Raw genomic sequence first — 10,135 nt, 5'->3', positions numbered from 1 at the left:
CCTCCTAAAATTCCGCATATCGCAGGATGCCTCCAGGACCAAGCTGGCACCAGTGCCAACTTGGGCTGGTGTGAGAGTGCCAAGTACCTCCTGAAACTGACACCATCAACTAGGGTTGGTGAGTTTTCCAAACCTGGGAAATGGGGCAAAGATTTTGTTCCAGGGCCTGGTACTCGGAGCAGGCTTCTGGCTCCTAAAATTCTGCATTGCGCAGGATGCCTCCCAGGACCAAGCTGGCACCAGTGCCAACTTGGGCTGGTTTGAGAGTGCCAAGTACCTCCTGAAAACTGACACCATCAACTAGGGTTGGTGAGTTTTATTTCCCAGGGAAAAGGGGCGGTTTTTGTGTTCTAGGGGCTGTGGCTCAGAGCAGCCTTCTGGCTTTTAAAATTCCGCATATCGCAGGATGCCTCCCAGGACCAAGCTGGCACCAGTGCCAACTTGGGCTGGTTTGAGAGTGCCAAGTACCTCCTGCAAACTGACACCATCAACTAGGGTTGGTGAGTTTTGCTTACCTGGGAAAAGGGGCAGCGTTGTTGTTGCAGGGCCGGTGGCTCAGAGCAGCCTTCTGGCTCCTAAAATTCCGCATATCGCAGGATGCCTCCCAGGACCAAGCTGGCACCAGTGCCAACTTGGGCTGGTTTGAGAGTGCCAAGTACCTCCTGCAAACTGACACCATGAACTAGGGTTAGTGAGTTTTGCTTACCTGGGAAAAGGGGCGGTTTTTTGTTCCAGGGCCGGTGGCTCAGAGCAGCCTTCTGGCTCCTAAAATTCCGCATATCGCAGGATGCCTCCCAGGACCAAGCTGGCACCAGTGCCAACTTGGGCTGGTTTGAGAGTGCCAAGTACCTCCTGAAAACTGACACCATGAACAAGGGTTGGAGAGTTTTATTTCCCAGGGAAAAGGGGCGGTTTTTGTGTTCTAGGGGCTGTGGCTCAGAGCAGCCTTCTGGCTTTTAAAATTCCGCATATCGAAGGATGCCTCCTAGGACCAAGCTGGCACCAGTGCCAACTTGGGCTGGTTTGAGAGTGCCAAGTACCTCCTGCAATCTGAAGCCTAGAACCAGGGTTGGTGAGCTATGTTTCCAGGAAAAATTGGCAGCGTTGGTTGTTTCCGGGCCTGTGGCTCGGAGCAGCCTACTCTCTCCTAAAATTCCGCATTGCGCAGGATGTATCCCAGGACCAAGCTTGCAAAAGTGCCCACTTGGGCTTGTGTGAGAGTGCCAAGTACCTCCTGCAAACTGACCCCTAGAACTAGGGTTGGTGATTTTTACAAACCTGGGAAATGAGGAAAATTTTGGTTCCAGGGCTTGTGGCTCGGAGCAGCCTTCTGGCTCTTAAAATTCCGCATATCGCAGGATGCCTCCCAGGACCAAGCTGGCACCAGTGCCAACTTGGGCTGGTTTGAGAGTGCCAAGTACCTCCTGAAAACTGACACCTAGAACCATGGTTGGTGCGTCTTATTTCTCCAGGAAAACGGGCGGTGTTGGTGTTCCAGGGCCTGGTACTCAGAGCAGCTTTCTGGCTCCTAAAATTCTGCATTGAGCAGGATGCTTCCCAGGATTAAGCTGCCACCAGTGCCATGTCACGCTGCTTTGAGAGTGCCAAGTACCTTCTGAAAACTGACTCCAAGAACCAGGGTTGGTGAGTCTTGCTTCCAGGAAAAAGGTGAAGCGTTGCGTTCGTGTTCCAGGGCTTGTGGCTCAGAGTAGCCTTCTAGCTCCTAAAATTCCGCATTGTGCAGGATGCCTCCCAGGACCAAGCTGGCACCTATTACAGGGGTTTTCTGAGGTCTCAGGATGAGGGAAGAGACGAAAACGTTGACTCCATATCTCAGAAGGCTTTGATTTATTATAAAATGTTATATAAGATATAGATACTATACTAAAAGAGTAAAGAGAAAGGTTTCACTACAAGGCTAAGCTAAGAATAGCATAGGAATGTGTAAACTGAAGTCTTCTCAGCCCGAGACAGGCCGAACAGGTGAATTGGGATAGGCTCTTAATTGCAAACAGTTTGACGGAGTCAATCACAGATTTTCCCGTGGCATTCCACAGCAGCAGATAAGAATTGTTTACCGATGTTCCTGAGGCTACTCAGCTCAAAAGAAAGGAAAAATCCTAAGTAAAGGATTTTTCATAAAATATGTTAGCAACTGGCACCAGTGCCAACTCAGGCTGGTTTGAGAGTGCCAAGTACCTCCTGAAAACTGACACCCTGAACCAGGGTTGGTGAGTCTTTTTTCTCCAGGAAAACGGGCGGTGTTGTATTTCCAGGGCCTGTGGCTCAGAGCAGCCTTCTGGCTCAAAAAATTCCGCATTGCGAACTATGCCTCCTAGACGCAAGCTGGCACCAGTGCCAACTTGGGCTGGTTTGAGAGTGCCAAGTACCTCCTGCAATCTGAAGCTTGGAACCAGGGTTGGTGAGCTATGTTTCCAGGAAAAATTGGCAGCGTTGGTTGTTTCCGGGCCTGTGGCTCGGAGCAGCCTACTCTCTCCAAAAATTCCGCATTGCGCAGGATGTCTCCCAGGACCAAGCTTGCAAAAGTGCCCACTTGGGCTGGTTTGAGAGTGCCAAGTACCTCCTGCAAACTGACACCATGAACTAGGGTTGGTGATTTTTACAAACCTGGGAAATGGGGCAAAGATTTTGTTCCAGGGCCGTGGCTCGGAGCAGCCTTCTGGCTCTTAAAATTCCGCATTGCGCAGGATGCCTCCCAGGAACAAGCTGGCACCAGTGCCAACTTGGGCTGGTTTGAGAGTGCCAAGTACCTCCTGCAAACTGACTCCAAGAACTAGGGTTGGTGAGTTTTGCTTACCTGGGAAATGGGGCAAAGATTTTGTTCCAGGGCCTGGTACTCGGAGCAGGCTTCTGGCTCCTAAAATTCTGCATTGCGCAGGATGCCTCCCAGGACCAAGCTGGCACCAGTGCCAACTTGGGCTGGTTTGAGAGTGCCAAGTACCTCCTGAAAACTGAGTCCAAAACGAGGTTTGGTTAGTCTCGCTTCCAGGGAAAAGATGCCAGGTTGCGTTGGTGTTCCAGGGCCTTTGGCTCGGAGCAGCCTTCTGGCTCAAAAAATTCTGCATTGCGCGGTGGCCTCCCAGAGGCAAGCTGGCACCAGTGCCAAGTCAGGCTGCTTTGAGAGTGCCAAGTACCTCCTGCAGTCTGACACCATGAACCAGGGCAAGTGAGCTTTGTTTCCCGGGAAAGGGGCGGCATTGTTGATCCAGGGCCTGTGGCTCAGAGCAGCCTTCTGGCTCAAAAAATTCTGCATTGTGCAGGATGCCTCCCAGGATTAAGCTGCCCCCAGTGCCCACTTGGGCTTGTTTGAGAGTGCCAAGTACCTCCTGTAAACTGAGTCCAAAACGAGGTTTGGTTAGTCTCGCTTCCAGGGAAAAGGTGCCACGTTGCGTTGGTGTACCAGGGCCTTTGGCTCGGAGCAGCCATCTGGCTCAAAAAATTCTGCATTGCGCGGTGGCCTCCCAGAGGCAAGCTGGCACCAGTGCCAAGTCAGGCTGGTTTGAGAGTGCCAAGTACCTCCTGCAGTCTGACACCATGAACCAGGGCAAGTGAGCTTTGTTTCCCGGGAAAGGGGCGGCATTGTTGATCCAGGGCCTGTGGCTCAGAGCAGCCTTCTGGCTCCTAAAACTCCGCATTGTGCAGGATGCCTCCCAGGACTAAGCTGGCACCAGTGCCCACTTGGGCTTGTTTGAGAGTGCCAAGTACCTCCTGAAAACTGACCCCTAGAACCAGGGTTGGTGAGTCTTGTTTCTCCAGGAAAACGGGCGGTGTTGTTGTTCCAGGGCCTGAGGCTCTGAGCAGCCTTCTGGCTCAAAAAATTCCGCATTGCGAACTATGCCTCCTAGACGCAAGCTGGCACCAGTGCCAACTTGGGCTGGTTTGAGAGTGCCAAGTACCTCCTGCAATCTGAAGCTTGGAACCAGGGTTGGTGAGCTATGTTTCCAGGGAAAATTGGCAGCGTTGGTTGTTTCCGGGCCTGTGGCTCGGAGCAGCCTACTCTCTCCTAAAATTCCGCATTGCGCAGGATGTCTCCAAGGACCAAGCTTGCAAAAGTGCCCACTTGGGCTTGTGTGAGAGTGCCAAGTACCTCCTGCAAACTGACCCCTAGAACTAGGGTTGGTGATTTTAACAAACCTGGGAAATGAGGAAAATTTATGTTCCAGGGCTTGTGGCTCGGAGCAGCCTTCTGGCTCTTAAAATTCCGCATTGCGCATGATGCCTCCCAGGACCAAGCTGGCACCAGTGCCAACATGGGCCGGTTTGAGAGTGCCAAGTACCTCCTGCAAACTGACACCATGAACTAGGGTTGGTGGGTTTTATTTCCCAGGAAAAAGGGGCAGTTTTTGTGTTCTAGGGGCTGTGGCTCAGAGCAGCCTTCTGGCTCCTAAAATTCCGCATATCGCAGGATGCCTCCCAGGAACAAGCTGGCACTAGTGCCAACTTGGGCTGGTTTGAGAGTGCCAAGTACCTCCTGCAAACTGACACCATGAACTAGGGTTGGTGAGTTTTGCTTACCTGAGAAATGGGGCGGTTTTTTGTTCCACGGCCGGGGGCTCAGAGCAGACTTCTGGCATTTAAAATTCTGCATATCGCAGGATGCCTCCCAGGACCAAGCTGGCACCAGTGCCAACTTGGGCTGGTTTGAGAGTGCCAAGTACCTCCTGCAAACTGACACCATCAACTAGGGTTGGTGAGTTTTATTTCCCAGGGAAAAGGGGCGGTTTTTGTGTTCTAGGGGCTGTGGCTCAGAGCAGCCTTCTGGCTTTTAAAATTCCGCATATCGCAGGATGCCTCCCAGGACCAAGCTGGCACCAGTGCCAACTTGGGCTGGTTTGAGAGTGCCAAGTACCTCCTGCAATCTGAAGCCTAGAACCAGGGTTGGTGAGCTATGTTTCCAGGAAAAATTGGCAGCGTTGTTTGTTCCCGGGCCTGTGGCTCGGAGCAGCCTACTCTCTCCTAAAATTCCGCATTGCACAGGATGTCTCCCAGGACCAAGCTTGCAAAAGTGCCCACTTGGGCTTGTGTGAGAGTGCCAAGTACCTCCTGCAAACTGACACCATAACTAGGGTTGATGAGTTTTCCAAACCTGCGAAATGGGGCAAAGTATTTTTGTTCCAGGGCTTGTGGCTCAGAGCAGCCTTCTGGCTTTTAAAATTCCGCATATCGCAGGATGCCTCCCAGGACCAAGCTGGCACCAGTGCCACCTCTGGCTTGTTTGAGAGTGCCAAGACCTCCTGCAAACTGACACCATGAACCAGGGTTGGGGGGGTCTTATTTCTCCAGGAAAACTGGCGGTGTTTTTTTTCCAGGGCCTGGTACTCAGAGCAGCTTTCTGGCTCCTAAAATACTGCATTGAGCAGGATGCCTCCCAGGACCAAGCTGCCACCAGTGCCATGTCACGCTGCTTTGAGAGTGCCAAGTACCTTCTGAAAACTGACTCCAAGAATCAGGGTTGGTGAGTCTTGCTTCCAGGAAAAAGGTGCAGCGTTGCGTTGGTTTTCCAGGGCTTGTGGCTCAGAGCAGCCTTCTGGCTCAAAAAATTCCGCATTGCGAAGGATGCCTCCCAGGACCAAGCTGGCACCTATTACAGGGGTTTTCTGAGGTCTCAGGATGAGGGAAGAGACGAAAACGTTGACTCCATATCTCAGAAGGCTTTGATTTATTATAAAATGTTATATAAGATATAGATACTATACTAAAAGAGTAAAGAGAAAGGTTTCACTACAAGGCTAAGCTAAGAATAGCATAGGAATGTGTAAACTGAAGTCTTCTCAGCCCGAGACAGGCCGAACAGGTGAATTGGGATAGGCTCTTAATTGCAAACAGTTTGACGGAGTCAATCACAGATTTTCCCGTGGCATTCCACAGCAGCAGATAAGAATTGTTTACCGATGTTCCTGAGGCTACTCAGCTCAAAAGAAAGGAAAAATCCTAAGTAAAGGATTTTTCATAAAATATGTTAGCAACAGGCACCAGTGCCAACTTGGGCTTGTTTGAGAGTGCCAAGTACCTCCTGCAAACTGACCCCTAGAACCAGGGTTGGTGAGTCTTGTTTCTCCAGGAAAACGGGCGGTGTTGTATTTCCAGGGCCTGTGGCTCTGAGCAGCCTTCTGGCTCAAAAAATTCCGCATTGCGAACTATGCCTCCTAGACGCAAGCTGGCACCAGTGCCAACTAGGGCTGGTTTGAGAGTGCCAAGTACCTCCTGCAATCTGAAGCTTGGAACCAGGGTTGGTGAGCTATGTTTCCAGGAAAAATTGGCAGCGTTGGTTGTTTCCGGGCCTGTGGCTCGGAGCAGCCTACTCTCTCCTAAAATTCCGCATTGCGCAGGATGTCTCCCAGGACCAAGCTTGCAAAAGTGCCCACTTGGGCTTGTGTGAGAGTGCCAAGTACCTCCTGCAAACTGACACCAGCAACTAGGGTAAGTGATTTTTACAAACCTGGGAAATGAGGAAAATTTTTGTTCCAGGGCTTGTGGCTCGGAGCAGCCTTCTGGCTCTTAAAATTCCGCATTGCGCAGGATGCCTCCCAGGAACAAGCTGGCACCAGTGCCAACTTGGGCTGGTTTGAGAGTGCCAAGTACCTCCTGCAAACTGACTCCTAGAACTAGGGTTGGTGAGTTTTCCAAACCTGGGAAATGGGGCAAAGATTTTGTTCCAGGGCCTGGTACTCGGAGCAGGCTTCTGGCTCCTAAAATTCTGCATTGCGCAGGATGCCTCCCAGGACCAAGCTGGCACCAGTGCCAACTCTGGCTGGTTTGAGAGTGCCAAGTACCTCCTGAAAACTGAGTCCAAAACGAGGTTTGGTTAGTCTCGCTTCCAGGGAAAAGATGCAGCGTTGCGTTGGTGTTCCAGGGCCTTTGGCTCGGAGCAGCCTTCTGGCTCAAAAAATTCTGCATTGCGCGGTGGCCTCCCAGAGGCAAGCTGGCACCAGTGCCAAGTCAGGCTGGTTTGAGAGTGCCAAGTACCGCCTGCAGTCTGACACCATGAACCAGGGCTAGTGAGCTTTGTTTCCAGGGAAAGGGGCGGCATTGGTGATCCAGGGCCTGTGGCTCAGAGCAGCCTTCTGGCTCAAAAAATTCTGCATTGTGCAGGATGCCTCCCAGGACCAAGCTGGCACCAGTGCCAACATGGGCTGGTTTGAGAGTGCCAAGTACCTCCTGAAAACTGAGTCCAAAACGAGGTTTGGTTAGTCTCGCTTCCAGGGAAAAGGTGCCACGTTGCGTTGGTGTACCAGGGCCTTTGGCTCGGAGCAGCCATCTGGCTCAAAAAATTCTGCATTGCGCGGTGGCCTCCCAGAGGCAAGCTGGCACCAGTGCCAAGTCAGGCTGGTTTGAGAGTGCCAAGTACCTCCTGCAGTCTGACACCATGAACCAGGGCTAGTGAGCTTTGTTTCCAGGGAAAAGGGGCGGCATTGGTGATCCAGGGCCTGTGGCTCAGAGCAGCCTTCTGGCTCCTAAAACTCCGCATTGTGCAGGATGCCTCCCAGGACTAAGCTGGCACCAGTGCCCACTTGGGCTTGTTTGAGAGTGCCAAGTACCTCCTGAAAACTGACCCCTAGAACCAGGGTTGGTGCACCTTGTTTCTCCAGGAAAAGGGGCGGTGTTGTTGTTCCAGGGCCTGAGGCTCTGAGCAGCCTACTGGCTCAAAAAATTCCGCATTGCGAACTATGCCTCCTAGACGCAAGCTGGCACCAGTGCCAACTTGGGCTGGTTTGAGAGTGCCAAGTACCTCCTGCAATCTGAAGCCTAGAACCAGGGTTGGTGAGCTATGTTTCCAGGAATAATTGGCAGCGTTGTTTATTTCCGGGCCTGTGGCTCGGAGCAGCCTACTCTCTCCTAAAATTCCGCATTGCGCAGGATGTCTCCCAGGACCAAGCTTGCAAAAGTGCCCACTTGGGCTTGTGTGAGAGTGCCAAGTACCTCCTGCAAACTGACACCATCAACTAGGGTTGGTGATTTTAACAAACCTGGGAAATGAGGAAAAGTTTATGTTCCAGGGCTTGTGGCTCTGAGCAGCCTACTGGCTCAAAAAATTCCGCATTGCGAACTATGCCTCCTAGGACCAAGCTGGCACCAGTGCCAACTTGGGCTGGTTTGAGAGTGCCAAGTACCTCCTGCAAACTGACACCATGAACTAGGGTTGGTGAGTTTTATTTCCCAGGGAAAAGGGGCAGTTTTTGTGTTCTAGGGGCTGTGGCTCAGAGCAGCCTTCTGGCTCCTAAAATTCCGCATATCGCAGGATGCCTCCCAGGACCAAGCTGGCACCAGTGCCAACTTGGGCTTGTTTGAGAGTGCCAAGTACCTCCTGCAAACTGACACCATCAACTAGGGTTGGTGAGTTTTGCTTACCTGGGAAAAGGGGCAGCGTTGGTGTTGCAGGGCCGGTGGCTCTGAGCAGCCTTCTGGCTTTTAAAATTCCGCATATCGCAGGATGCCTCCCAGGACCAAGCTGGCACCAGTGCCAACTTGGGCTGGTTTGAGAGTGCCAAGTACCTCCTGCAAACTGACACCATGAACTAGGGTTGGTGAGTTTTTCTTCCCAGGGAAACGGGGCGGTTTTTGTGTTCCAGGGCCGGTGGCTCAGAGCAGCCTTCTGGCTCCTAAAATTCCGCATATCGCAGGATGCCTCCCAGGACCAAGCTGGCACCAGTGCCAACTTGGGCTGGTTTGAGAGTGCCAAGTACCTCCTGCAATCTGAAGCCTAGAACCAGGGTTGGTGAGCTATGTTTCCAGGAAAAATTGGCAGCGTTGGTTGTTCCCGGGCCTGTGGCTCGGAGCAGCCTACTCTCTCCTAAAATTCCGCATTGCACAGGATGTCTCCCAGGACCAAGCTTGCAAAAGTGCCCACTTGGGCTTGTGTGAGAGTGCCAAGTACCTCCTGCAAACTGACACCATCAACTAGGTTTGGAGATTTTTACAAACCTGGGAAATGAGGCAAAGTTTTTGTTCCAGGGCTTGTGGCTCAGAGCAGCCTTCTGGCTCTTAAAATTCCGCATTGCGCAGGATGCCTCCCAGGACCAAGCTGGCACCAGTGCCTACTTGGGCTTGTTTGAGAGTGCCAAGAACCTCCTTAAAACTGACACCTAGAACCAGGGTTGGGGGGTCTTATTTCTCCAGGAAAACGGGCGGTGTTTGTGTTCCAGGGCCTGGTACTCAGAGCAGCTTTCTGGCTCCTAAAATTCTGCATTGAGCAGGATGCTTCCCAGGATTAAGCTGCCACCAGTGCCATGTCACGCTGCTTTGAGAGTGCCAAGTACCTTCTGAAAACTGACTCCAAGAACCAGGGTTGGTGAGTCTTGCTTCCAGGAAAAAGGTGCAGCGTTGCGTTGGTGTTCCAGGGCTTGTTGCTCAGAGCAGCCTTCTGGCTCAAAAAATTCCGCATTGTGCAGGATGCCTCCCAGGACCAAGCTGGCACCTATTACAGGGGTTTTCTGAGGTCTCAGGATGAGGGAAGAGACGAAAACGTTGACTCCATATCTCAGAAGGCTTTGATTTATTATAAAATGTTATATAAGATATAGATACTATACTAAAAGAGTAAAGAGAAAGGTTTCACTACAAGGCTAAGCTAAGAATAGCATAGGAATGTGTAAACTGAAGTCTTCTCAGCCCGAGACAGGCCGAACAGGTGAATTGGGATAGGCTCTTAATTGCAAACAGTTTGACGGAGTCAATCACAGATTTTCCCGTGGCATTCCACAGCAGCAGATAAGAATTGTTTACCGATGTTCCTGAGGCTACTCAGCTCAAAAGAAAGGAAAAATCCTAAGTAAAGGATTTTTCATAAAATATGTTAGCAACAGGCACCAGTGCCAACTTGGGCTTGTGTGAGAGTGACAAGTACCTCCTGCAAACTGACCCCTAGAACCAGGGTTGGTGAGTCTTGTTTCTCCAGGAAAACGGGCGGTGTTGTATTTCCAGGGCCTGTGGCTCTGAGCAGCCTTCTGGCTCAAAAAATTCCGCATTGCGAACTATGCCTCCTAGACGCAAGCTGGCACCAGTGCCAACTTGGGCTGGTTTGAGAGTGCCAAGTACCTCCTGCAATCTGAAGCTTGGAACCAGGGTTGGTGAGCTATGTTTCCAGGGAAAATTGGCAGCGTTGGTTGTTTCCGGG

The 10,135-nt window shown here is 51.6% G+C and overlaps 1 long non-coding RNA gene across 2 annotated transcripts; it reads right to left on the bottom strand.

Moving 5' to 3' along the window:
* Positions 1-219: 219 nt before the first annotated feature.
* LOC127061229 (uncharacterized) lies at positions 220-8,541 on the bottom strand. Of its 2 annotated transcripts, none has more exons than XR_007780666.1 (3): positions 8,371-8,541; positions 516-859; positions 220-478 (listed from the first exon to the last, which is right to left on the bottom strand). It is a non-coding gene; the product is annotated as an uncharacterized LOC127061229 (long non-coding RNA). The 2 variants fall into 2 exon arrangements; XR_007780667.1 differs by having other exon boundaries at positions 220-669; positions 707-859.
* Between the last annotated feature and the right edge of the window lie 1,594 nt (positions 8,542-10,135).

The sequence above is a fragment of the Serinus canaria genome, unplaced genomic scaffold, assembly GCF_022539315.1.
Source record: "Serinus canaria isolate serCan28SL12 unplaced genomic scaffold, serCan2020 HiC_scaffold_293, whole genome shotgun sequence".
In the NCBI taxonomy this organism is placed as follows: Eukaryota; Metazoa; Chordata; class Aves; order Passeriformes; family Fringillidae; genus Serinus; species Serinus canaria.
This window is presented reverse-complemented; position numbering and strand designations above follow the sequence as displayed.